The sequence below is a fragment of the Monodelphis domestica genome, chromosome 5, assembly GCF_027887165.1.
Source record: "Monodelphis domestica isolate mMonDom1 chromosome 5, mMonDom1.pri, whole genome shotgun sequence".
In the NCBI taxonomy this organism is placed as follows: domain Eukaryota; kingdom Metazoa; phylum Chordata; class Mammalia; order Didelphimorphia; family Didelphidae; genus Monodelphis; species Monodelphis domestica.
In genome coordinates, this window is record NC_077231.1 from 227,737,005 (window position 1) to 227,764,510 (window position 27,506).

Below are 27,506 nucleotides of genomic sequence, written 5' to 3' on the forward strand. Positions count from 1 at the left end.
GAAAGCAGAGGTCAGAAGCAAAGCATACTTTAGAAAATACAGAGAGAGGGGAAAAACAAGCATAAAATAGGATAGAGGGAAATGTACAGTTAGTAATCATAACTGTGAATGTGAATGAGACAAACTCACCCATAAAAGAGAATCAGAATAGATTAAAAACCAAAATTCAACAATACTTTGTTCACAAGGAACACCCTTGAAACAGAAAGGTACCAACAGGATTAAAATAAGGGTCTGGAGCAGAAACAAAAGTAGACCTAATGCCTAAAATGAATAAGGAGGAAAACTGCATCTTGCTAAATGGAACAAGGGACAATGAAGTAATATCAATATTAAGCATATGCATTCACCAAATTGCAGAGCATCAATATTCCTAAAGGAAAATTAATTGAATTTCAGGAAGAAAATAGACATTAAAACTATACTAATAAGGAACCTCAACTTGCCCCTCTCAGAGCTAAATAACTCTAACCTTAAAATAAACAAAATGGATGCCTAGGAAATGAATAGAATCTTAGAAAGCATTAGATATGATACATCTCTAGAGAAAACCAAATGGGAATGGAAAGAACTATACATTTTTCTCACTATACATGTCACCTTCACAAAAAAAAAAGCTGTATATTTGGGTTTTAAAACTTCACAGCCAAGTGTATAAAAGCAGAAATATTAAATGTACTCTTTTTAGAGTACAATGCAATAAAGCTATATTTAATAAAGGGTCATGGAAACACAGATTAAAAGTTAATGGGAAACAAATTTTTAAAGAATGAGTGAGTCAAAGAAACAATAAATAACTTCATTAATGAATGATAATACAGAAACAATATTCCAAAATTTGCAGAATGTAGTCAAAGAGTACTTAGAGGTGTGTGAAGTAAATTACTTAGGGGACTTTGATCTTGAGTACCCCAGTGGTGAAACATAGGTGTCACAGAATTACTATGTATCTGACAAGTTGATACTGTGTCCCCAGTGCAGCCAGCATCAGAGTGAACATCCCAAGGGTCAACACACCAGAACCAGTGCAACATGGCTACTGAGGGAAGAGTGTGTTTGTTTTAAAATGAGTTTGAGATGTTTTGGCCATCTCAGGCAATCAAGCCCTCAGCCATCCAGCTAAATGGAGAATCAGATCTACCCATAGAGTTAGAAAGGCTGAGATATCTCTCTCTCCCCTATCCATTCCTTTATCTTATAAATATGTTAATAAGCCTCCAGATTATTTATTTGTTTGTTTATTTATTTATTTTTATTTTTTAGAATCCTTATCTTCTGTCTTAGAATCAATACTGTGTATTGGTTCCAAGGCAGAAAGTGGTAAGGGCTAGGCAGTGGGGGTTAAGTGACTTGCCAAGGAACACACAGGTGGTAGGAAGTGTCTGAGACCAGATTTGAACCTAGCACCTCCCATTTCTAGGGAAATTTATATCTCTAAATTCGATCATCAAGAAAAGAAAGAAAGAGTAGACAAACGAGTAGGGTATGAAAATTAAAAAAAAATAAGGTGAGAAAATAATCTTTAAATACCTAATTAAATGTCAAAATGAAAATCCTAAAAATAAACGCAGGGATTAAAAAAAAATTTTTAAGTCATCAAACTAATAAATTAAAACTAGGGGATGGTTTAAAAAATGAAGTGGATAAAACATTGGCTAATTTGATTTTTAAGAAGAAGAAATCTAAATTACTAGTATCTAAAATGAAAAGGATGGATATATCCCCAAAAAAGATGAAATCAGAGCAATTAGTAGGAGTTATTTTGCCCAATTATATATCAGTTAAAACTGAAAATCTCAATGAAAAGGATGAATATTTATAAAACTATGCCATCCAGAGTAACAGCAGTTGCAATAGAATACTTAAATAACCTATCTTAGAAAAAGAAAATTTTAAATCCATTAATGAGCTCCCTAAGAAAAAATTCCCAGGATCAGATGGATTTACAAGTGAATCCTACCAAACATTTAAGGAATACTGAATCCCAGTATCATATAAACTATTTGAAAAAATAGGTAAAGGAGTTCTACCAATTGTCTTTTATGACACAAATATCATTTTGATACGTAAACAAGGGAGGAAAAAAAAACAGAGAAAGAAAATGGTAGACTTTTTTCTTAATGAATATAAATGCAAACAATTTTAATAAAATACTAGCAAGGAAATTATAGCAATATATCACAAAGATCATACACTCTGACCACATGGGATTTATACTGGCAATTTAAGGTTGAGAGTTAGGAAAACTATCAGCATAATTGGCCATATCAATAACAAAAACAACAAAAATCAAACAAAATATGATTATATCAATAGATGCAAAAAAAGTCTATGACAAAATACAATACCCATTCCTATTAAGAACACTAGAAAAGATAAGAATCAATGGATCCTTTTTTAAAGTGATTAATATTCATCTAAAACCAAGAGCAAGTATCTGTAACAACTATAAACTTGAATCTTTCCCAATAAGTTCAGAGTGAAACAAGGATGTCCATTATCACCATTATTATTCAATATTGTACTAGAAATGCTAGCTTTAGCAATAAGAGCCAAAATAATTGAAGGAATAAAACTAAGGAAACAAAACTATCGCTCTTTGCAGATGATATAATAGATAGTAAGAGAATCCTAGAAAATCAATGGAAAAACTAGTTGAAATAAGAATTTGTACGAATTTAAATTTAGGCTTTATGCTAAATATGAGAATTCTAAAACAATATTGTGGTCACTGATTTAAAAATATTACAGCTTAAGTCAAAATGACAAAGAGGTGGAAAGAGTGGAAGTGGAAAAAGGTAGATAGAGACAGAAAATACTGCCTAGCTACAAATACCCTAAGTTTAATCCTAATGTTGCCTGACCACAAGTGCAAATTAGAAAATAAATCTCACCAGAATCCAAAGTCCTAATTAGGAAGCTGAAATCCAAAGAACCAGGAGATGCTGAAGAATCCGCAGAGAACCTTCAGTGCACACGAGGCTAAGATCACCAAGAATTTCACCAGAACTCATGCTGAAGGGAGTGTCCCACTGAAGCGCCAATAAAAAGAGAGGGTCTCCTCACCAAAGAACCAAGGAAGGAATAACTCCACTTACCACCACAAGCTGACACAGGATCCAGGGAAAGAATCTCCTCCTCCAGTCTGGGTCACCAACAGGGAGAGAATGCATCAGTCCTCAAGTTGGCCTTTCTAAAGCAGTTTCCTCAATGTCACTCTGTCGATCCCCCACTTTACAGGAACCAATTGTAGTCTTTCAATTTTCCTAGCACTGCCCAGGGGGTAGGCAGTGGCCTCTGGAGTTGTCACCCACTCTAGCAAGTGACTTGTGAACTCTCATACTTAGTCACTGGTAAGGTACTAAATATGGGTACTTAAGTTTTTTATGGATTAATTTAAAAGTTGCAGACTGATAGATCAAAAGAGTTTGATTCACTCTTCACAAACTTTAGCAAAGTTGCAGGATACAAAATAAAGAAACATAAATCATTTTTCTACATACCATCAACAAAACCCTGCAGTAAAAGGTAGAAATAGAAATTCCATTTAAAATAACTGCACATAATACAAAATACTTAAGAGTCTACCTGCCAAGAAAAACTCAGGGATTATTTGAAAATAATTATAAAACATCTTTCACACAAAGACAGAACTAAAAAATTGGAGAAATATTAATTTCTCATGAATAGACCAAACCAATATAAGAAAAATGAAAACTGAAAGTCAATTTACTTCTTCACTAATATACAAATCAAACTACCAAAGAATTATTTTATAAAGCTGAAAAAAATAATAAAATTAATCTGGAAAAATTAAAATGAAAAATAAAACAAAAAATAATAATTGAAGGAATCAATGAAAAAACATGCAAGAAGGCAGCCTAACAGTGTCAGATTTCAAACTATATTGCAAAGTGGTAATCATCAAAACAATCTGCCACTAGGTAAGAAATAAAGTGGATTAGTAAATTAAGTACACAATACACAGTAATAAATTACTATAATAATTAGTGTTTGATAAAGCCAAAAATCCAAACTTCGGGGATAAGAAAGCACTGTTTGACAAAAAATGCTAGGAAAAATGGAAAGCAGTTTAGCAGAAACTCGGCACAGACCAATATCTTGCAATATGTACCAAGATAAGGTCAAAATGGATAAATCATTTAGGCATAAAAGGTACTATCATAAGTAAATTAGGGGAGCATGGAGAATTTTTTTAAATTAAATTCCATAGATAGGGGAAGAATTTGTGACCAAACAAGAGATAGAGAGGATTGCAGTATTTAAAATAGATTATTTCAGTTACATGAAATTAAAAATCTTTTGCATAAACAAAACTAATGCTGCCAAAATTAGAAGGAAAATAGTAAATGGGGGAGGATTATAGCAAATTTCTCTGACAAAGTTTTCATTTCTCAAATATATAGGGAACCAAGCCCAATTCATGAAAACAAGAATTATTCCCTAGTTGATAAGTGGTTAAAAGATTTCAATGGCCAATTTTCAGAAGAAGAAATCAAAGCCATCTGTAGTCACATGAAAAAAAATGCTCTAAATGACTATTGATTAGAGAAATGCAAATTAAATTGGTGCCACTCCACATCTATCAGATTGACAGAAAAGGAAAATAACAAATGCTGAAGAGGATGTGGAAAAATTGGGGCACTGATGGTCTGTTGGCAGAACTGTGAACTGATCGAACAATTATGGAGAACAATTTACAACTCTACCCAAAGAACTATAAAACTAGATACCTTTTGACCCAGTAATACCACTACTAGGTCTGTATTCCAAAGACATCAAAGAAATGGGGAAAGGACCTCTTTGTACAAAAATATTTGTCACAACTCTTTTTGTTGTGGCAAAGAATTGGATATGGAAGGAATCCCCATCAACTTGGGAATGGCTGAACAAGTTGTAGTATATGATTGTGATGGAACACTATTGTTTTATAAAAAATGAAGAGTAGGATGGTTTCATAAATACTTGGGAAGACTTATATGAATTTGTGTGAAGTAAACTATGTAGAACCAGAGGAACATTGTACTTAAAAAACTTAAATAGATCCATTTCTGTATTATTGACCCATTTTGTATGATTACTCATCATATTTCTTTGCCTCTTTGCCCATGAGCTAAGCTTAGAAGTTTATTTCTTCTGCTAATCATCTTTTCTATTCTTGCCCTAAAGAAAACAGTAATCCTTGAGGGATGTAGGTGGAAAAAAGGGGAGTCTGGTCTACAATCTTTATATCACCAAGCTATTCTTCAAGTATGTCCTATTTTAAGTCCCAAGTTTGGTTCCACTGTCTCTAACCTTGCAGGTAGATTCAAACAATAAGCATTCTTAGTCAAGTAGGGAAGAAGAAGGTTATTGCTAGCCTCTAGTTCCCAATTTCCAACCAATAATGGTGTCCTCTCCTCCTAATGCTACCAAACCTTTAACCAATTGCATCATTTTCCTCACCTATTCAGTTCTTTGTTCTCTGGTTTTAAAAAAGGAGCTATAGCTCCTCTTCTGGAAAATCGACCTAATTGAAGTAGCCATTTGATTCACTTTGTTAATAGGTTTGCATCCTACTAATGAACTGATAAAGCTAGGAATTCTTCATCCTCATTTACCTTTATTAAATTCTATCAAGACTGTAACAGCAATATTATGGGGATGATCAACTGTGAAAGGTTTAGCTACTCTGTTCTAAAAGATGATCCAAGAAAGTTACAAAGGACCTATGACAAAAAAATGCTATTGTCTCTAGAGAACTGAGGGACTCTGAAAGGCAGAATGAAACATTTTTTTACTTCATTTTAATTATTTATTTGTATTTTCTTTGTAACATGGCTAATATTCAAATATGTTTTACATGACCATCTCAAAATAAATCAAATTGCTTGTTTTCTCAAGGAGGGGGAAGAGGCAAGAGGGAGAGAGAGGATGTTTACGGGAAATTGGGAAATATTGAAAGAAATAAAAATAATTTTAAAAAAACAATTACCTCCTTTGATGAATGAGCTTTTGATTTTTAAGAACAGGATTGAAGGCAGAGAGTTGGCAAAAGGGCAAAGCTATTGGAGGTAGGGACTGTTAGGCAGTAAATAGAAAACACAATCTTGGACCAAAAGTTTGTCTGGAATATGTTAAACATTGCTGAAATTAAGGTTACAAGAGGAAAAAATAGAAGCAAGAAGAGTGATGAAAATTAGGAGCCAGTCTAATGATGAAAAAGCCTTAGGTTTATCCCATTTCTACTCTCCCCACTCCATACTACATCCAGGTAGCAATTTCCTCCACAGTTAGAGGGTGATCAGTTTTTCACCACCAAGGTACTTGTGTGATTTCACGGAAAATTTAAATGGCAAGCTAATGGATCATTGGAACAATATTTAATGAGATTGTGGTCCTCATGGACACTATTTGGATTGACTCTTGTAAAATCAACTTAAAGATGCCCCTATCCCCTTAAGGTTACCCCTAATGCCCTAAGGCTAGAGACATAATTACCTGCCCTTTGGGGACCCAATTGAGAGTTAAAGTGTGAGCTGGAATATGAAATGCACAGAGCAAGATGAAGTATAAAATGTCTGTCTATCAAGTTCTGTTGTCTGTTTCGTGTCCTGATGTAAAAAACATCAGCTTCAATTCTCCTTGGGGAAAATATAATAGTAACTAGTAGATATCACTCCATTTTTCTGTCACTCTTCACTTGGGAGTCTCTGAATTAAAGTATATTTTGTATGAAGGAAATAAAGCTATTCAAAACCTGACTTGAAATTTCATGTTGAGCACCTCTCTACTCCCTAATTTGTGGAGATTTTAGACTTGAGCCAAAATATAGGCTTGAAAGTTTCCCCCAGGGCTCTGCAATGGGATTATAAAAAGCCAAGGAAAAGGATAGCTAGGTAATTCCGTGGATTGAGAGCCAGGCTAGGGGACAGGAAGTCGTGGGTTCAAATATAGTCTCAGACACTTCCTAGTTGTGTGACCCTGGGCAAGTCACTTAACCTTAACTGTCTAGCCCTCATCACCCTGTCATCATTCTGTCGTCAATACTTAGTATCAACACTAAAACAGAAGGTAAGAGATTTTTTAAAAAGAGCCAGTGAGTGCAAGAAAGTTCTCTCTTTAGATTTCTTCTTCTTCCTCTATACGTCTGGATCCAAAGCATTCCTCTTTGTTTTAGTCAGTCAATATTTGCCAAGCACCATGTGCTGGGAGTACAAATACAAGCAAAAAAAAAAAAAGATAATCCCTACTTTCAGAGAGTTTACATTCTAATGAGGGAGATAGTACTTAAAAGGAAGGTTAGGGACTGGGGTGGGAAGAAGGTATGCTGTGCTGAGTCATGATAGGAAGCCTGATGGGAAATTAAGAGATGATGACTGGACACCCTCATTAAATGGACATTCTGAGGTGAACCATTCAATTAGAGGGAGAGGCTCCAGAAGCAGAAGGTACTTTAATGACCTTTTCAAATGAAGAAATTTCTAAAGCATAGCAGAGGGGTTCAGAGAAAAAGATGGTCAAGCAGAAAAGATCCATCACATTGAGTGAATATTGCTCTTCTTAATTGCTAGATAATTATAAAGAATAAATGGATTTTTCTGTGATCTGCAAAAAGTATATACTATGGACTTCCAGGTAAACATGGCTGCAATCTAGACCCGAATCGCTTCCTCTCCGCAGCACCCAACGAAATAGACTACCTCAAAAGAGCATAAAAATCATCTTCGGAAGAACAGAGGGACTCTATAGTAGGGCGCAGTAATGAAGGTACGTGGGGTTTGAGCATTTCCACACTATAAGAAGGAGAAAAAGCTCACACCCAAACATGATCTGAACTACCCTCCCCCACCTCACCTACAGAACCAGAGTCGGGACCAGCACACTCACCAAAGACAGCAAGTGAGCAAGGGACATCTCTGTAGTGAGTGAGTGGGGGGCACACCAGGGTCCTTGGGAACTGACAAGGACTGCCAGATGTAAAAATGGACTTGAATCCAGGACTTCAATCCCCAGAAGTCCTTGCTCCACTTCCCCAGAATACTTTGTAATATCACTGAATTCTCACCTGGGCCGAGATCGAGAAAGAGTATTTAACCTGATTGGAAAGGCTTTTGCAGGCCTTTCCTGTTTCCGCTTGCAAGCAGATGTGGCTCTTTTCATAATGTAAGTGAGGCTGTCTAGGCCCCTGGGCCTAGACACGTGCTTTCTTATCCTGTATTTTCTTTAATCCTTAATCTTTAATAAACCTCTAAAAATATGATACTCCTTGCAGAGAGAAACTAATTTCTACCTGTCTCAGTTCCCCCTAAAATTTTAATCTTAACACAGGGACCTACCTCTCAGAGCGGTTCACAGGAGACCCCTGCCCACGGGAGAGCGCCATGCTAACAAACTGTGGAGGCTGAGGCAGAACCTGCCTGAGGCAAAAGCCCCGCCAGGTAACTCCACAGAAAACCTGCCCATCTCACTCAAACTTCTGACTAAAAAGGAAAGATAAAACCACCAAAGGGATAGTTCATTGTGCCCAAGACCAACCCTCAAGGAAGAACAGGAAGAAAGTGACTCTTGAAGGCTTTTATGGAGGGAAAACTCGGGCTACAGAAGAAAAAGAGGATGAAATACAAACAAAACCAAAACCTTTCCCCCCAAAAATGGAAATTTTCCACAAGCTCTGGAAAAACTCAAATTTGAGCTTATACAAAAGATGGAAACCTTCTGACAAGAAAAATGGGAAAAAATTCAGAGAGAGGTCAACAATCTGATAGACAAGAACTCCCAATTGGAGAAACATCTGGAAGCCTCAAATAGCAAGGCAGACCAAACTGAAAAGCAAATCCAAATAGAAGGGTCGTTCCTAAAAATAATAAACAGTATATATCTAAAACCATCAACTAATATCATCTGCAGTGGGGATAAACTAGATGCATTCCCATTAAGATCAGGAGTGAAACAAGGATGCCCATTATCACCTCTACTATTTGACATTGTACTAGAAACACTAGCAGTAGCAATTAGAGAAGAAAAAGAAATTGAAGGCATCAAAATAGGCAAGGAGGAGACCAAGTTATCACTCTTTGCAGATGACATGATGGTCTACTTAAAGAATCCTAGAGATTCAACCAAAAAGCTAATTGAAATAATCAACAACTTTAGCAAAGTTGCAGGATACAAAATAAACCCACATAAGTCATCAGCATTTCTATATATCTCCAACACAGCTCAGCAGCAAAAACTAGAAAGAGAAATCCCATTCAAAATTACCTTAGACAAAATAAAATACTTAGGAATCTATCTCCCAAGACAAACACAGGAACTTTATGAACAAAACTACAAAACACTCTCCACACAACTAAAACTAGACTTGAACAATTAGAAAAACATTAACTGCTCATGGATAGGACGAGCCAATATAATAAAAATGACCATCCTACCCAAACTCATCTATCTATTTAGTGCCATACCCATGGAACTTCCAAAAAAAATTTTTACTGATGTTTAAAAGGGAAAAAAGTATATACTCTGTTTGTGTTTCTGCCAGAATCAAATAATAGCTATGAATGTCCACAGTATAAGTTTGTCTCTATCCTAGAAAAGAAGGTAGAAAATATAGTTTTGCTTTCAAGGTAACAGGAAATCTCTTGCAGGAAAGAGAGCAAAAAAAAAATGTTTTATTGAGCAAACAAGGAAGGGAATCAAATAAGGCAAAAGGAAATCCTAAAATATTGTTTATGGATAGAATAAAGTTCCCTAAGAGAAGAGAAGGAAGGGAAGAGGGGTCACTGAACACTGGAAACTTAATCATAAGAGATGAGGCCCTTTACATATTAGGAATAGCTGAATCATTTTAAGAAGCAGAAAATTCTTGGGTCCTGCGTAATGAAGATATTGAACCACAGGTGCCCTCAGGAGAGAGGTTATCTAAAAATGGTGTGATAAAGATTCAAGTAGTGGTGGATCATAACTTCCTTCTGAGTGGTACAGGGTTGGCTATTTGTCAACTAGATTTTAATAATCAAAATTCTCTTCCTGCAGCTTGTCACCATATCTTGATGGAGAGCCCCAAGACTTGTCAAACATGATAATCATTATCTACTTCTGGTGATTCAAGTGGACAGAAATTATACTGGCAGAAGAAACCCCAAAGGCATGAATAGGGCTAATAATTTTCCTGTGCAGAAAAATGAAGATCTTAAAGACATATGTCTTTGTTATTCCTGCCAACTGAAGACAAGGACTCCAGATGAGAATGGAGAATTTGGGAAGTGAACATCTGGCTAAAAAGATGTCATAGAATTTTAGATATTACTTAAAATATTGGAATGATAGCCTCTTGGCTGGGGATGGTATAAGCTTAATGAGGACCAAATAAACCTATATTTGGAGGGGCAGCTAGGTGACTCAGTGGATAGAGAACCAGACCTGGAGACAGGAGATCTTGGATTCAAATCTGGTCTCAGACACTTTCTAGTGTGTGATGCTGGGTAAGTCACTTAACCTCCATTGCCTACCCTTACAGCTCTTCTGCCTTAGAATCCATAAAGGTAAGGAAATTTTAAAAAGAAAAAAAAAACTCTCTCTAGATCCCTAGGTGCCCCTATTGAGCAAGGCATGCTAAGCTATCAATCATCCTCTGAAGCAAAAGGTCCATCTGAGCAGGACCAAGGAATTACATCCTCCTCAACCCCTTAAGATGGATATAGCTTGCCTAACAATTCACTCCCCATCTCCCTTCAGAGAGGCATAGCTTTATTTAAAAAAAAAAAAGCAAACAGTATACTGCTTGCCTGCAAGGGATAACGTAAAAAAGAAAAAGAAATTTTAAAAAAACTTCAAAGAGATTATAGCATTCCCCAAAAGAGAATAAGATTTATGGTTTCATTTTTAGACGAAGAAGTAAAATGTATCTCATGGATCTGCAATCGGTCATGATCTTGGGCAAGTCCTCCATCTTCCTGAAACACACAAAAAAATGATATCCATATCCCAGAGTTCTCAAAGTTCACACAGACCAGATCCAATCTTGATACCTTGAGTCCAAGAGAGTTTGGTTTGTCATACCCTCTCCCCCGAATTTTAATCTGCAGAAATTTCTGAAGTAAGACTTGGCTATAGCTCATATCTAACTTTCCCAAATAAGAATAATGGGATTACTGACTCCTCTGTTCATGGCAATAATGAGATTAATAAGACCTAGATCTCTTCCTATAGTTTTTTTTTTTCCACTAGTTTTTCAGTAACTTCTTGCATTTGGATATGAAAAGTGGGCCAAGAGGATTTGAACAGCGTCTTTGCTCACTTTGATATATCTCAGGGTAAAATCAGCTCTTCTGACAAAAATTCTTCCACTTGGATTCTCAGAACCATTAGGAAGAGTTCCCTGGGTTCTGTCGATAAGGTACTAGAGTACAAGCTGGCTTATATGGGAATGTACTTCAGATAAAGGTCTATTCCCTATAATTTCACTAAATTGACTGGAGTGGGGGATGGTCTTATCAACTTGATCAAATATTCACCTTAGTAATCACTACCCACAAGAAAAAAAATATTAAGCATTTCAGCTGAGGATCATGGCGCCCCAGTGGTCTGTTGTGCTATAGAGCTTTGCTTTGACACCTCCAGGTTAGGTGTCTAATTCTCCTCAGCACCCAAGAAGGTTCCTAGAAGGAGTCATTCATAATCTTCCACTTTTCTGCCTGTGTAAATGGTGGAGTCACAAGTTACGAAGGCCTTCTTCAACTCCACCATGTGTAGGCCTTAGCCCATCAGGCCTAGAACCACCAGTCAAGGACAAGGCCCAAGCCAAGCAAGAGGGATGCTTCTACTCCCACCAGCAAAGCCCTGAAAAGCCTTGGGTTAATGTGTCCAATCCTGAGCTATTCAGAAAACATTGGGGATTCTCTACTGCTCAGCTCCACCATCAGCCCTTTCCCTCCCCACTGAACGTGGCTCCATGCTGGACTCCATCCTAGCCCAGAACCAGGCCTGCCCAAAAGCCTCCCACTGCTAAGTCCCACCTCCTCTCTTTTACTGAAACTTGGGCCTTAACTGAAAATTATAGGATTCACATTGTTCATACCACCACCCATGTACTCTCACTTCAAAAAAACAGGAGATTTTTCTTCTTTTTTTTTTTTAACATTTGGGAAATGGCTTAATGAAGTTTGCAACAAAATCAACAGTTAGTAAGTTTTATTTCTATTAATAGATACATATGAGTGAAATGGGATTGAGTGTAATTCTCAGAGTGAGTATTCAGCTTGCACCCCATTTCTTCAAGCACAGTTTAATCCCCAATTTTATCCTGACTAGGAAAGGGGATGTGGAGGCTAGTTTGTTGCTATTTGGTGTCTGTTTTATCTAAAAGTCTCTGAAATGAAGCAGGAAAGAGTGATTGATAACAAGGAACAAAGAACTCTAATTCAAGGGCAGTTGACAGTTCAGTTCAGTTCAGTTCTTCCTGTATCTCTTAAAAGAATGTGGAATGTAACTTTTCTGTTCTAAGTTGGAAAACCTCCCAGCTTCCCCAAATGGAGCTATGATGGGAAAGGGAGGAAGTGGGAGAAGAAGATTTGCAATGAGAAATTCCTATACAGATTAGAGATCTTTGCTTAATTCTTTGGCACTTACCATTAGGGTATTTGTCCATTTTCATGAAAAGGATAATAAAATTGCTGTCTCCTATTTACTCTGACCCTCCGAATACTTTTTTTTTTGTAAATGGAGCATTTGCATTTCTTGTCTCATCTCACTCACACACACGTATACATATATATGTACATATATATATATATATATATATGATGGATATATCTAAAGAAATTTTACAATTTCATTCTGATTCTCTGTTACCTACACAATTTCTCCAAGCCTATAATCCCCTGTAGACATCCCCTTGAGTTGGAAGGTGAGGAGAGGGGAGATAGAATGGGCACTTCTAAAAAGAAAATATCACCTGTATTCCCTACCATCTCTCAGCCTGTGAAGACTAATTTCCTAAACATAAGGCTTTGTGTATTTCAAGTTTTCAAGACCAAGAAAAGCTGTTTTCAAAAAGGTACAAAGAACGAGACCTGAGCCAAACAGAAGACATGTTTTACATCTTCCCAAAGATCAAAGGATTCCCTGCTTTTCTCTCTCCTGCCTCCAAATGGACCAGAAGAAGAAGTCAGGTTATTTGTGTTTGCTGTTATTTATGGTATTGTTTTCCCACCCTGGGCCAAACCAAAACTTCCCATCTGGTGTACCACCTGCAGAAGTAACTGAAAATTCAAAACAGCAGTTTCATTGGGGACTGGAAGCAATTTAAATGCACAACAAAGGAATGGGTAAACAAATCATGCTACTTTCATATGTAGCCACATGGGGATTTTGTCTCAGTCTTAATTGTCACCTTTTGAATCTCTGGCCCCAGGAAAGTTCTAAAGTAGGAGCTACACTCAACTGATTCTGGAAGAAACTTTAACTGGAAATGAGAATGTCCCAAAATGAGATTTTTATCTTCTCTATGAAAGACAGAATAAAATTATTTCCTTCTATACTTGTGTCTTATTATTATTATCTGGAGATCTGAAGGGGTAAGATGAAAAGGGATAAGAGCCAAGAGAAAGGGGCAGACAAGAGAAAAGGGGTGCCAAGTGGGAAGATCATGTGGGAAGAAGACTCCAGGGTCACTGGAGTTACCTGAGGATTGTGAACTCCTAACAAATCCTCTGAGCTTTCAGTTTGGTGAACTAGGGGAAGTCTTCTACTCTCATTTCCTCAAAACACCCCCTCCCCATTCCATTATTCCTGATAAAAGAGAAGAAACTTCCCTTCCTTCTCTATTCTATTATATGAACCCAAGGAGCTCATGCTCAAAGAATTATCCTGATAGCATAGAAGTTCAAGGAATGAAAAAGGGCAATAAAGGGGAAATCATTGATAAAATGTTACAGTGAAAGAGAGATTACTTCTTTTCCTTTTTGTTTTAAACCGATGTGCAATAAAACTCCTCCATGCTATGGTCTAAATCCATGGGAAGTAAAAAAAAAAAAAGAACTAATAGAGAGGAGCACAGCCAAATATGGTTATAGTAACTTTTATTCTGTCCCCTAGACTAGGCTTCAAGATAAGGGAGACAGTGGAACATTACTAGCCATCATTTTAGAGGTGGGGAAAGCAACCTTGATTTGCTCTGCTATCTTATCAAAGATTTGAGTTCCATCTTATGTCCAGAAGAGATGATGTAGCAGCCTGCTCTAAGGATACCTCACACTAACTTGGTAGATAGTCAATTAATAACCATTTATGAAGAGCCACCTATTCCAGGCACTGTGCTAGAAACTGGAGACACAAAGACAGAAGAAAAAAGTGAGAGGCTAGCAAGCTCCATCATGTCCCTATCACCCAGTTTACTTCTCTAGAGAGTTTGAGATCTACAACTCTATCTTGGTTGAGTTGAGTTGCCTTACTTCTAATGGAAGAATTCCTTTACTCTGTATTGTTTGGTATATATTTTTCCTAAATATACCCTTTCGTATTTCTGTGTGTTATGTTTGGATAAGAAGATCTATTTGTGTTCATTGTAGAACTGGACTTTAATAGGAAGGGAGTCAATCTTTGTACAAATAACCTAGAGTTCTCCTTCCCTTTGAAAGAATAGTGATCAGAAATATAACTTGAACCTAAAAATTATTTTCCCTAAACTAATAATATTTAAGATAGAAATCATTCTAATTGAGTTTTCCCTTTCTCTGAGAATAGAGTAGTTGACTTTGGGTCCTGACCCATGGTTCCCTTCCTAGAAGGAATCAATGTCTCCCTTGAATAGTAGTGAGGGAAGGGGGAAAGTTGGGTGGCTCAGTGGATTGAGAGCCAGGCCTAGAGACAGGAGGCTCCTAGTTCAAATGCGGCATCAGATACTTCCTAGCTGTGTGACTCTGGGCAAGTCACTTAACCCCCATTGCCTAGCCCTTACCACTCTTCTACCTTGGAACCAACATATAATATTGATTCAAAGACAGAAAGTAAGGGTTTTTTAAAATGATAATAATAATAGCAGGGAAAGGAGATTCTAGAGATATTTAATCTTCTTTCCCTACATGCCTTATCTGGAGAAACTCATGTGGACACACATAGCCTACAGGGGCAAAACAACAATCCACATATACTCTTACAATTAGATATTGTTGTTCAGTCATCAGACATAATCAACTCTTTATGACCCCTTTTGGGGGTTTTCTTGGCAAAGATAGTGGAGTATTTTGCCATTTCCTTCTCTAGCTCATTTTACAGATGAGGAAACTGAGGCAAATAGTGAAGTGACTTGCCCAGGGTCATATAGCTAATATGTATCTGAGACCAGACTTGAATTCAGGAGCTCCAGGTCTGGCACTTCATCTACTGTACCACCTAACCAGCCACACTTAAGTAATAGTCAATGTGAATTAATTTGAACTCCTTAACTTGATTTTTTATCTACACAATATTATAAATGAGAAAGATCAAAGCATCAATAATCCAAGTGAATGGCTTGTCTATAATGAGATAATATGTTGCAATTAAGATTTACAGATATGAGAAATAAAGAAATACAGTAAGGCATTTTAAAAAATAAGGGAAATAATAAAAATAAAATAAATAAAAACCAAAACATTTCCTAGGATCATAGAAGAGGGAAAATGAATGAGAATATAACAGCAAATAATTCTGATGGAGACAGAGTAAATGAGAAAAAGAGTCCCCAATATGAACAAATGAACAGTTATGGCCAAACGCAGCTTTTTTCAATTCCTCTTGGTACATTATACAATTCCTCTGGTACATTAGAAATATACCAGATGAAATTTTGAAAAATTTAGGCAGACAAGAATAATTAAAATAAATTCCAGCATGGTAATCCCCACAGAAAACTTAAATTTAAAAATAACAAAGACTACATAATTCATCCCATGCCCTGCCTAAGCCCATCCTTATACCCAACCTGCTTTAGACTCCCTGCTTGGAGTATTGTTTCATTACCTAATAAGGAAAAATTCTTTTAAATCTAAAGATATAAATAACACAAAGAGCTCATTTTATGAAAAATGAATAAAATAAACTATTGTTTAATTTGGTTCTAAAAAAGAAAGAAAACTAAATTATCAGCATCAAAAATGAAAAAGGTAAAATCACAACAAATGAAGAAGAAATCAAAGCAATTATTGAGAAAGAAAACTACAGACCCAATATCTCTAATGAATATTGATGAAAAATTTTTAAATAAAATACTAGCAAGGTTTGTGGATAGAATTTGCTCCCCAGGACTCTTTACTCAGCATCCCATTTGCATGTTCACACTGATTATGAACACTGTGTGCATACATAAATGGGATGCTCGGTAAGAGAGTCCTGGGGAGCAAATTCTATCCACACAAAGGAATTGTTATATTACAAGGATCATACTCCATTACCAGGTGAGTTTTATATTAGCAATGAAGGAGCGGTTCAATATTAGGAAAACTATCTGTATAATTGACCATATCAATAACAAAACCAACATTAACCATATAATTATCTCAAAAGATGCAGAAAAAGCCTTTGACAAAATTTAACATCCATTCCTTAAAAGCCATTAGAAAACACAGGAATAAAAAGGACTTTCCTTAAACTGATAAAGGGTATCTATCTAAAACCACTACCAAGCATTATCTATAATGGGGACAAACTAAAGCCCTTCCCAGTAAGATCAGGGGTAAAGCAAGGATGCCCATTATTACTACCACTTTTTCATATTGTACTAGAAATTCCAGTGATAGCAATAAGAACAGAAAAATCAATTGAAGGAATTAGAATAGACAAGGAGGAAACAAAACTATTACTCTTTGCAGATATGTATACATAGAGAATACAAAAGAATCAGCATAAAAGACTTCCGGTCAAGATGGCGGCTTAGAGAAAGCTAAAGTTCAGATCTCCTGAAACCCTCCCTTACCGATCTCAAACCGAATGCTCCTAGGGCACCGAAATTCAAAACGATCAACAGCATAGACCCTGGGAGTCCTCCTCCTGGACCTGGACCTGGACCAAAAGGTACGCCCCCCCCCCAAAAGCCAGAACCCGAGACCACTCAGACCTAAGGGGTAGGCAGAAGGAAGGTCCTAGGACCCATCCCCCCCAACCCAGAGTGCCGAGTCCGAGTCCGAGGCAGCAGAGGCAACCTCAGAGCCCCATGGCCTACTATTCTGAAGGCCGCTTCCTGAAAACAACCTAACCCAGTCGAGGGGGCACCCAGACAGCAGGGAAACAGAGAGGGACGGGGGAGCTCATAACCTCCTGGGAGGAGCCCTCGGAGCTCTGGGAAGCTGCGGCCCCTTCCCCTCAGAGAGCAGGGTCTTCTGAAACAACAGCAACCCTCAGGACTGGCAAAAGGGCCTCGGGAGCCAGCTATTCTGAAGACCACATCCTGAAAACAACCTGACCCAGTCGAGGGGGCACCCAGACAGCAGGGAAACAGAGAGGGACGGGGGAGCTCATAACCCCCTGGGAGGAGCCCTCCATCCGAGCGAGTCTCAGTTCCCTGCCTCAGGGCACACTCAATTCAACCCAGGGAAAGCTAATTTTCTTATCAGGAGCCCTGGGAGCTCCGGGAAGCCACGGCCCCTCCCCCTCAGAGAGCAAGGTCTTCTGAAACAACAGCAACCCTCAGGATGGCAAAAGGGCCTCAGGAGCCGGCTATTCTGAAGGCCACATCCTGAAAACAACCTAACCCAGTCGAGGGGGCACCCAGACAGCAGGGAAACAGAGAGAGAGGGGGGAGCTTGTAACTCCCTGGCTGGATCCTTCCATCGGAGTCTCACAAAAAAAGTCCCTGCCTCAAGGCACACTAAATTCAACCCAGGGAAAGCTAATCTCATTAGGAGCCCTGGGAGCTCCGGGAAGCCTCGGACCCTCCCCCCTCAGAGAGCAGGCTCATCTGGCCAGCTAAGGCACAGGAACAAGGGCCAAGCGAGGCTTAGAGTGTGCAAGTAAGGCAACAGAGAAGCATCAGGAGGGTGCCAAGGAGAGGAGGACAGTAACAGGGACACACCAGCAACTCCTGGCTTCCCGGGAAGACAGAACAACAACTGCACAGAACGGACAATCTGCCTAGGGCTAAAACCTCTGAACACCAGACAGAGATAAGAAAAGCTAATCCCCCCCCCCACTCAGATAGAGATGGCAAACTCCACAGAAGCACAAAAGTCCCAAAATTAAAAAAAAAACAAACAAACAAGAAGAAGGGGGCGACTTTGGACACATTTTATGGAGCAAAAATACAAAACACAGAGGAGATAGAAGAGGAAACACAAGCTAATGCTCCGAAACCTTCCAAAGGAAATGGAAACTCTCCACAAACCCATGAAGAATTTGAATCTGAAATGATCAAAAAGATGGAAGCCTTCTGGGAGGAAAAGTGGGAAATAATGCAAAAGAAATTCACACATCTACAAAACCAGTTTGACCAAACTGTAAAAGAAAACCAGGCTTTAAAGCAAGAACTAATAAAGCAAAGCCAAAAGAGCAAGAAATTAGAAGAGAACATAAAATATCTCACTGACAAAGTGACAGATTTAGAAAATAGAGGGAGAAGAGATAATTTAAGAATAATTGGACTTCCAGAAAAGCCAGAAATAAACACCAAACTCAACATCGTAATACAAGAGATAATCAAAGAATATTGCCCAGAGATTCTAGAACAAGGGGGCAATACAGCCACTGACAGAGCTCACAGAACACCTTCTACACTAAACCCCCAAAAGACAACTCCCAGGAATATAATTGCCAAATTCCAAAGCTATCAAACAAAAGAAAAAATCCTACAAGAAGCCAGAAAAAGACAATTTAGATATAAAGGAATGCCAATCAGGGTCACACAAGACCTTGCAAGTTCTACTCTAAATGATCGTAAGGCATGGAACATGATCTTCAGAAAGGCAAGAGAGCTGGGTCTTCAACCAAGAATCAGCTATCCAGCAAAACTGACTATATACTTCCAAGGGAAAGTATGGGAATTCAACAAAATAGGAGATTTCCAACTTTTTGCAATGAAAAATGCTGGAGGGGATGTGGCAAAGTAGGGACATTAATTCATTGCTGGTGGAGTTGTGAACTGATCCAACCATTCTGGAGGGCAATTTGGAACTATGCCCAAAGGGAGACAAAAGAATATCTACCCTTTGACCCAGCCATAGCACTGCTGGGTCTGTACCCCAAAGAGATAATGGACACAAAGACTTGTACAAAAATATTCATAGCTGCGCTCTTTGTGGTGGCCAAAAACTGGAAAACGAGGGGATGCCCATCAATTGGGGAATGGCTGAACAAACTGTGGTATATGTTGGTGATGGAATACTATTGTGCTAAAAGGAATAATAAAGTGGAGGAATTCCATGGAGAATGGAACAACCTCTAGGAAGTGATGCAGAGCGAGAGGAGCAGAACCAGGAGAACATTGTACACAGAGACTAATACACTGTGGTATAATCGAACGTAATGGACTTCTCCATAAATGGTGGTGTAATGTCCCTGAACAATTTGCAGGGATCCAGGAGAAAAAAAACACCATTCATAAGCAAAGGATAAACTATGGGAGTGGAAACACCGAGGAAAAGCATGCCTGAATACAGAGGTTGAGGGGACATGACAGAGGAGAGACTCTAAATGAACACTCTAATGCAAATACTATCAACAAAGCAATGGGTTCAAATCAAGAAAACATCTAATGCCCAGTGGACTTACGCGTCGGCTACGGGGGTTGGGGGGGAGGAAAAGAAAATGATCTATGTCTTTAACGAATAATGCTTGGAAATGATCAAATAAAATATATTTTTAAAAAATGCCACTATTAGTCTAAGAGTAGTTGGAATGCTTATTAAGAAAGCTGGGGAAAGAGATCAAAAGTGGAATGGAAACTGTAGCATATTAATGGAAATTCTAACAAAAGACAAAAACAACTCAAAAATGTCATGAAATAAGAAATCTCAGAGCAAAGTCTAAATTTTAAAAAACTGAAAGAAAAGAATATCTACTCTCAAAAACAAGTGATCTAGAAAAAAGTACAGAAAAAGATAATATAATAATCTTCAAATTCCCAGAATATTGTGAAAAATAAACAACAAAAAGAAAGTTTGAGTGCCTAAGAAGCCATTTTTTTAATTTTACAGGAATATCGGAACCAGAGGGCAAAGTGCAGATCAATGAAAATATGGGTCTTCATTAAAGAGAAATCCCAGGTATAATATGCCCATAAATGTGACTACCAAGACCCAGAGCTCCCAGGCCAAAAAATAAACATTGCAAGTAACTAGAACATTAATATGACATTACTCTATTTTCTGATGAAAAGATGATCCTTCTCATGAAGGACAATTCCTCTACTTGTGATTTTGACTCCATTCACTCCTAACTCCTCTGATAGATTGCTTTTACAATCATCCCTTCTCTCCCTAATCTTCAATTTCTCCCTGTCTTACATACTACTTACCTGCTGCTTACAAATGCACTTAAGACTTCCACACATTAAGAAACTTTGACTGTCTCCTGTCATCCTTACTAGTTATTGTACTATATTCCTCTTTCATTTTATAGCCAAATTTTTAGAAAAAATCATTGCCTCTCCATTTTCTCCTTTCTTTGCTTCTCAGCTCCTTGCAATCTAGTTATTTACTTCATAACTCAACTGAAACAATGTTCTCTAAAGATACAAATAATCCCTTACTTATAGAACCAGCCTTCTTGATCCCTCTGCACCATTTGACTATATTGACCATCCTCTTTTCAAGGACATTTTCTTCTCTGGATTTTTTTTGTATCATTTCTCTTTTTTGATTCTACTCCTACCTGTCCATTTTCTCCTTCTTACTCTGAGGGGTCTCTTACTTATTCTCTCTTTTGATGATCTAATCATCCCCCCTCCATGTGTTTAGCTATCAGATACACAAATTACTTCCAGATATGTTTGTCTAGTCCTATTTTCTCTTTCCTGAGTTCCACTGCCACCTATATTTTCAACTGCCTCCTGAATAGTTCTATCTGCATTTATCAAAATCTTAAACTCAACTTAGCCAAAACAAAGAATTCATTATCTTCACCTCCCCCCAAAATCCCTCTTCCTAGTTTCCTTATTTCCATTGAAAGCACCACAATTTCCCCAGATATCTAGATTCTCAATCTTAGAGAGATTCTTGTCTTTTCACTCTCCTTCATCCCCCATACCCAATCAGTTACAAAGCCTTATAAGTCTTACTGCTATATCTCATGTCTGTCCTTTTCACTCAAATGAACATCACCATATTTCAGGCTCTCACTACCTCTTTTTTTTTTCATTTTTATTTGGTAATTTCCAAACATTATTCATTGGAAACAAAGATCATTTTCTTTTCTTCCCTCTCCTCCCTCCCACCACCTCTCCCATAGCCCACACGCAATTCCACTGGGTATCACATGTGTTCTTGATTCAAACCCATTTCCATGTTGTTGGTATTTGCATTAGAGTGTTCATTTAGAGTCTCTCCTCAGTCATATCCCCTCTACCCCTGTAGTCAAGCAGTTGCTTTTCATCGGTATTTTTACTCCCACAGTTTATCCTCTGCTTGTGGATAGTGTTTTTTAGATCCCTGCAGATTGTTCAGGGACATTGCATTGTCCCTAGTGGAGGAGTCCATTACCTTCGATTGTACCACAGTGTATCAGTCTCTGTGTACAATGTTTTCCTGGTTCTGCTCCTTTCGCTCTGCATCACTTCCTGGAGGTTATTCCAGTCTCCATGGAATTCCTCCACTTTATTATTCCTTTTAGCACAATAGTATTCCATCACCAACATATACCACAATTTGTTCAGCCATTCCCCAATTGAAGGGCATCCCCTCATTTTACAATTTTTGGCCACCACAAAGAGTGCAGCTATGAATATTCTTGTACAAGTCTTTTTCCTTATTATCTCTTTGGGGTACAAGCCCAGTAGTGCTATGGCTGGATCAAAGGGCAGACAATCTTTTATGGCCCTTTGGGCATAGTTCCAAATTGCCCTCCAGAATGGTTGGATTAATTCAAAACTCCAACAGCAATGAATTAGTGTCCCTACTTTGCCACATCCCCTCCAGCATTCATTACTTTCCATAGCTGTTATGTTAGCCAATCTGCTAGGTGTGAGGTGATACCTCAGAGTTGTTTTGATTTGCACCTCTCTGATTATAAGAGATGTAGAGCATTTTTTCATGTGCTTATTAATAGTTTTGATTTCTTTGGCTGAGAACTGCCTGTTCATGTCCCTTGCCCATTTATCAATTGGAGAATGGCTTGATTTTTTGTACAATTTATTTAGCTCTTTGTAAATTTGAGTAATTAAACCTTTGTCAGAGGTTTTTATGAAGATTGTTTCCCAATTTGTTGCTTCCCTTCTCATTTTAGTTACATTGGTTTTGTTTGTACAAAAACTTTTTAATTTGATGTATTCCAAATTATTTATTTTACATTTTGTGATTCTTTCTAAGTCTTGCTTGGTTTTAAAATCTTTCCCTTCCCAAAGGTCTAACAGGTATACTATTCTGTGTTCACCTAATTTACTTATAGTTTCCTTCTTTATGTTCAAGTCATTCACCCATTCTGAATTTATCTTGGTGTAGGGTGTGAGGTGTTGATCCAAACCTAATCTCTCCCACACTGTCTTCCAATTTTCCCAGCAGTTTTTATCGAATATCGAATATTGATTTTTGTCCCAAAAGCTGGGGTCTTTGGGTTTGTCATAAACTGTCTTGCTGAGATCATTTACGCCAAGTCTATTCCACTGATCCTCCTTTCTGTCTATTAGCCAGTACCAAATTGTTTTGATAACCACTGCTTTATAGTATAGTTTGAAATCTGGGACTGCAAGTCTTCCTTCCTTTGCATTTTTTCCTTCTTTTTGTCAGTTGATGCCCAAGAGATTTGGCTCCACCCTCTTACTTTCACCCTATGTGTATCTACCTTTCTCATATGTGTTTCTTGTAGACAGCATGTGGTAGGGTTTTGGACTCTAATCCACTCTGCTATTCGCTTACATTTTATGGGTGAGTTCATTCCATTCACATTCAGAGTTATGATTACTACCTGTGTATTTCCCAGCATTTTGATTTCTGCTCCTTTACCTGCCTTTTCTTCTTTCACTATTTCCTTCTACACCAATGTTTGCTTTTGAACAGTCCCCCTTGTTCCCACCCTTATTTTACTTCCCTTTCTACCCCCCTCCCTATTTATCCCACCCCTATTTTCCCTGTAGTCTTTCTAAAATTAACCCCCCCCCACTCCCTCCCTCTCTTGTACTGCTTCCCTCCCCAACAGACCGTTTGTTACCCTTCTACTCCCCTATAGGGTGCAAATCTATTCTCTGCTCCCAATGGATTGGATTGTTTTTCCCTCTTTGAGTCACTTTCAAAGCACATAAAAGTTGAGTATTTCCTGTCTCTGACCTCTTTACCCTTCCAGTGTATTGATGCTCTCCCCCCTCCCACCATGAGCTTCTTTATGACATATAAATTTACCCCCATTTGTTTCTTTTCCCATTTCTTTTAATATTAACCAATTTTTAAGCTCTAGTTATATATATATATGCATACTCATGCATATGTATTTTTGCATGCATATATCTATATACCTATTTATGTCTTGTCCTTTCATCCTATACAGTTTGTTGCTGTTCCCTCTAAGTATACTTCTTTTTGCTGCCCAGCTAATAACAAGTTTTTAAGAGTTACCAATGACCTCTTTTCTTATAGGGATACATATCATTTTAACTTATTGAGTTTCTTAAAAAATTTTTTTTTGTTTTTCTTTTTTCCCCTCTTTTTAAATTACCTTTTGATGATTCTCTTGAGTTCTGTGCTTGGACATCAAATTTTCTGTTCAGGTATGGTCTTTTCTTTACGAATTCTTGAAATTCTTCTATTTTGTTGAATGATCATACTTTCCCCTGTAAGAATATAGTCAGTTTTGCTGGGTAGTTGATTCTTGGTTGTAGACCTAGTTCCCTTGCTTTCCGGAATATCGTATTCCATGCCTTTCTTTTTTTCAGTGTGGATGCAGCCAGATCCTGAGTTATCCTCACTGTGGTTCCTTGGTATCTGAATGACTTCTTCTTGGCAGCTTGTAATATCTTTTCTTTGGTCTTATAGTTCTTTAATTTGGCTATAACATTCCTGGGTGTTGTCAGTTGGGGATTAAGTACAGGAGGCGATCTGTGGATTCTATCAATCTCCACTTTTCCCTCTTGTTCAAGGATTTCAGGGCAGTTGTCTTTAATAATTTCCTGTAATATAATGTCCAGGCTTTTTCTTTTGTCATGGTCTTCTGATAGGCCAATAATTCTTAAGTTGTCTCTCCTTGAACGATTTTCTAAATCCTCTGTATTGTGAATGAGATGCTTCATATTTTCCTCAATTTTTTCATTCTTTTGGTTTTGTTTTATAGTGTCTTGCTGCCTTGTGAGGTTGCTCGATTCAAGTTGTTGTATTCTGGTTCTTAAAGACTGGATTTCATCCTTAGTTTTTTGGTCGTCCTTTTCCTTTTGGTCGGATTTTCTTTGGAGGTCATCTTTCATCTTCTTCACCTCATCTTTCATCTGCTTTGCCTCATTTTTCATCTCCTTTGCCTCATTTTCCAGCTGGTTGATTTTGTCTTTCAAGACACTATTTTCTGTTTCCAGATGACTTATCTTAGTTTTTAAGTTCTTTTCCCAATTGTCTTCAGTCTCTCTTAATTGTGTTTTGAATTGCATTTTGAGTTCTTCCAAAGCCTGTATCCAATTCGCTGGGATTTCTGATTTTTTCTTTGCTGGGTCCTCCCCCTCTGTTTCATTTGCTCTTTGCTCATTACCTGTGCAGAAGCTGTCTATTGTAATTTCTTTCTTCTTTTTCTGTTGTTTGCTCGAGTTTACCCCTTCTTTGCTCCCCGTATTTGGCTGTGCTCTTGCTCCTCTCATTTGGTTTTGGTTTTGGGGCTCTCAGTCTCCCCTCTTGGAGCTTTGTTAGATCTCTTGGTACAGTCTCTAGGGGAGGAATGTTAGCTTACCTGTCCTCTGGAGGCTTTTGATTGGATTGAGTTCAATTGGGTTGGGCTGTATATGTGGTATGAAGCACTGAGGCTCAGAAGACTCCTAGAAGGCTGGGCCACCCAGGCTCTCTCCAGTTCTCTCCAGCTGCTTCTCGGCTGTCCACAAGTGCCTTTGCAAGCCTCCCTAAACTCTGAGGAGTTCTGATGGGATTAGTTCAACTGGATTGGTCTGGATGTGCCCGAGGCAAGGGTGAAACTGGAGCCCCATGGAGGGACCCAGCCCCGGCTGTTTCTCCCTGGCTTCCTCCCCACTGTCCAAGCTGGATGCTCCAAGCCCGGCACCCCGTTGCTCACAAGGTAGACCCTCCAAACCAACATCTTTGCCCGCTCAGAGGTTCCCGCTGCTGGGGGCTCAGCCCTCTGGGTTGTGGGGGAGGGGTCCTGGGACTTTCACTCTGCCTTCCCCTTAGCCCTGAGTATTCTCGGATTCCGGCTTTTGGGGGGGGCATACCTTTTGATTTGAGTCCAGAAGGAGGGTTCCCCGCTTCTGTCCTGTTGTTCAGATTGAATTTCAGTGCCCTAGGAGCATTCAGTCTGTATCGGTAAGGAAGGGTCTTCCATGAGGTCTGAACTTTTGCTGCTTGCTAAGCTGCCATCTTGACTCCGCCCCCTCTCATTACCTCTTAAGTAAGTTTTGGGAGTAACATTATACTTAAGAACAATGGACCAAAAAGGAAAAAAATCACTGTTATGGGTCAGACCCCTAAGATAAGGATAAGACTTGATTCTTGAAGGAAGTAGGAAACTGTGCTACAGGTTCCCTAATTCTTCCATTTCTGAAACAATAGACCCACAAACACCAATAAGAAATAGCATCCTTCCTTTTGTATTGACTCTGAATTAAAGTGGGAGAGAGATTAGGGATTTCAGTTAATCTATATGGAATTCTCAGTAAGCTCTATGGGTATGAGAGAGTTATGTGGGTAGGGAGAAGACCCTAAGAAGACTTATGAATCTAAACCAATTCAGAAACTTAAATGGCTCTACCCCCATTGGGTCACAAAGTAATTTGTAGATGGCACATACACAAAGACAGACATAGCAATAGAGTTTTCATTAAGAATATAGAACTCAATTCAGCCACCAAGACCACTACAGGACAAATCTGAACTCCTATTCAGAATAGAGAAAATGGAAAACCCATAAGAAAGGCTGTGAGACCAGGACAAAACTCAGAAAGTCCCCAGGCACCCAGTCAGTGTGAGCCCACTAACATCACATGTTCTGCTTTAGAGTTCACTCAATACTATCCTTCTAAAGTAATCTGAGTGCTTGCTATTCATTTAATTCTCATTTCCAGACTCACAAGAAAAAGTAGTAATTTTGTGCTCCCAATTCCATAGGTGAACGAATGAAGATGCTAGGAAAAGCTAGGGACCCTGCCAACTACCACAATATAGGAATGATAGAACACAGAACCAAATGCTCAGCCCTAATCCTCCTTAGCCTCAGCTCTCCTGAGGTTGCTGCCTGCGCAGAACTCTGTGTTGTGCCCTAAATCTTAGAAGAGAGAAGCTAGACTTTATTATTTATTATGTGGTTGAGAACCCAGCCTTACCTAGAAACTACACAGATTGTATGATTACCAGGTTTCTCTCACAGATTGAGAAAAAATCATTTCCTTCATTTATTGCTTGAAATCAAAATTTTGGGAAGAGAGATTTCAGTTCAGTGGAAATGAACCATTTTGACCTCAGTAAATATAAGATTTTCTAAAGAAAATTTAAAGCTCCAGAAAACGAGCCTATCCAAGCCTATAGAGCTCTGGGGTTGGTTCCATGGGATCCAAGTTCCATGGGTACAGTAATTTCGTCTCTGAGTTCTCTAGGAATGTCTCATTTATGGGCGTATTATTTCAGCCCCTATTGTTCTTCCAAAACCATTACTAATCCAAGAAGTGACATCCTCTCTATTCTGTCTCCTGTAGATGCTAGGATGTTTCACAAAATAAAAGTAACGCACTGGACCTGATATTTCATTAGTTTACATATGATATTACATTACATATGAATACATATTGGCAGCTGTCATCAACTCACAATCTTTGAGAGTTGCCTGGGACACTGGGAGTTTAAATGGCATTTTAATGGTCATATTTGAGCCAATGTGTATCAGAGTGGAGTACTTGAACCTAGATCTTCCACACTTGGAAGTGTGAAGATTGGATTTGGCTCTCCCCTGAGTGTAACAATGAAAGTACTTAGCTCTTCCTTGACTGTGAAAATTAAATTGTAATCTCCTGTCTATTTGTTGATTTAATCCCAAAAATTGTAAGCACAGTACTTAAAGTTGAATGGGAAGATCTGCCCATGTTAGATCTAATCGCCAAAGGTGTAAATACCCCACTTTATCATGAAGTGGGAGGTCTGTGACCCACATCTGTGATAATGAGTAATGAATTAGAATCAACTAACTGCCTT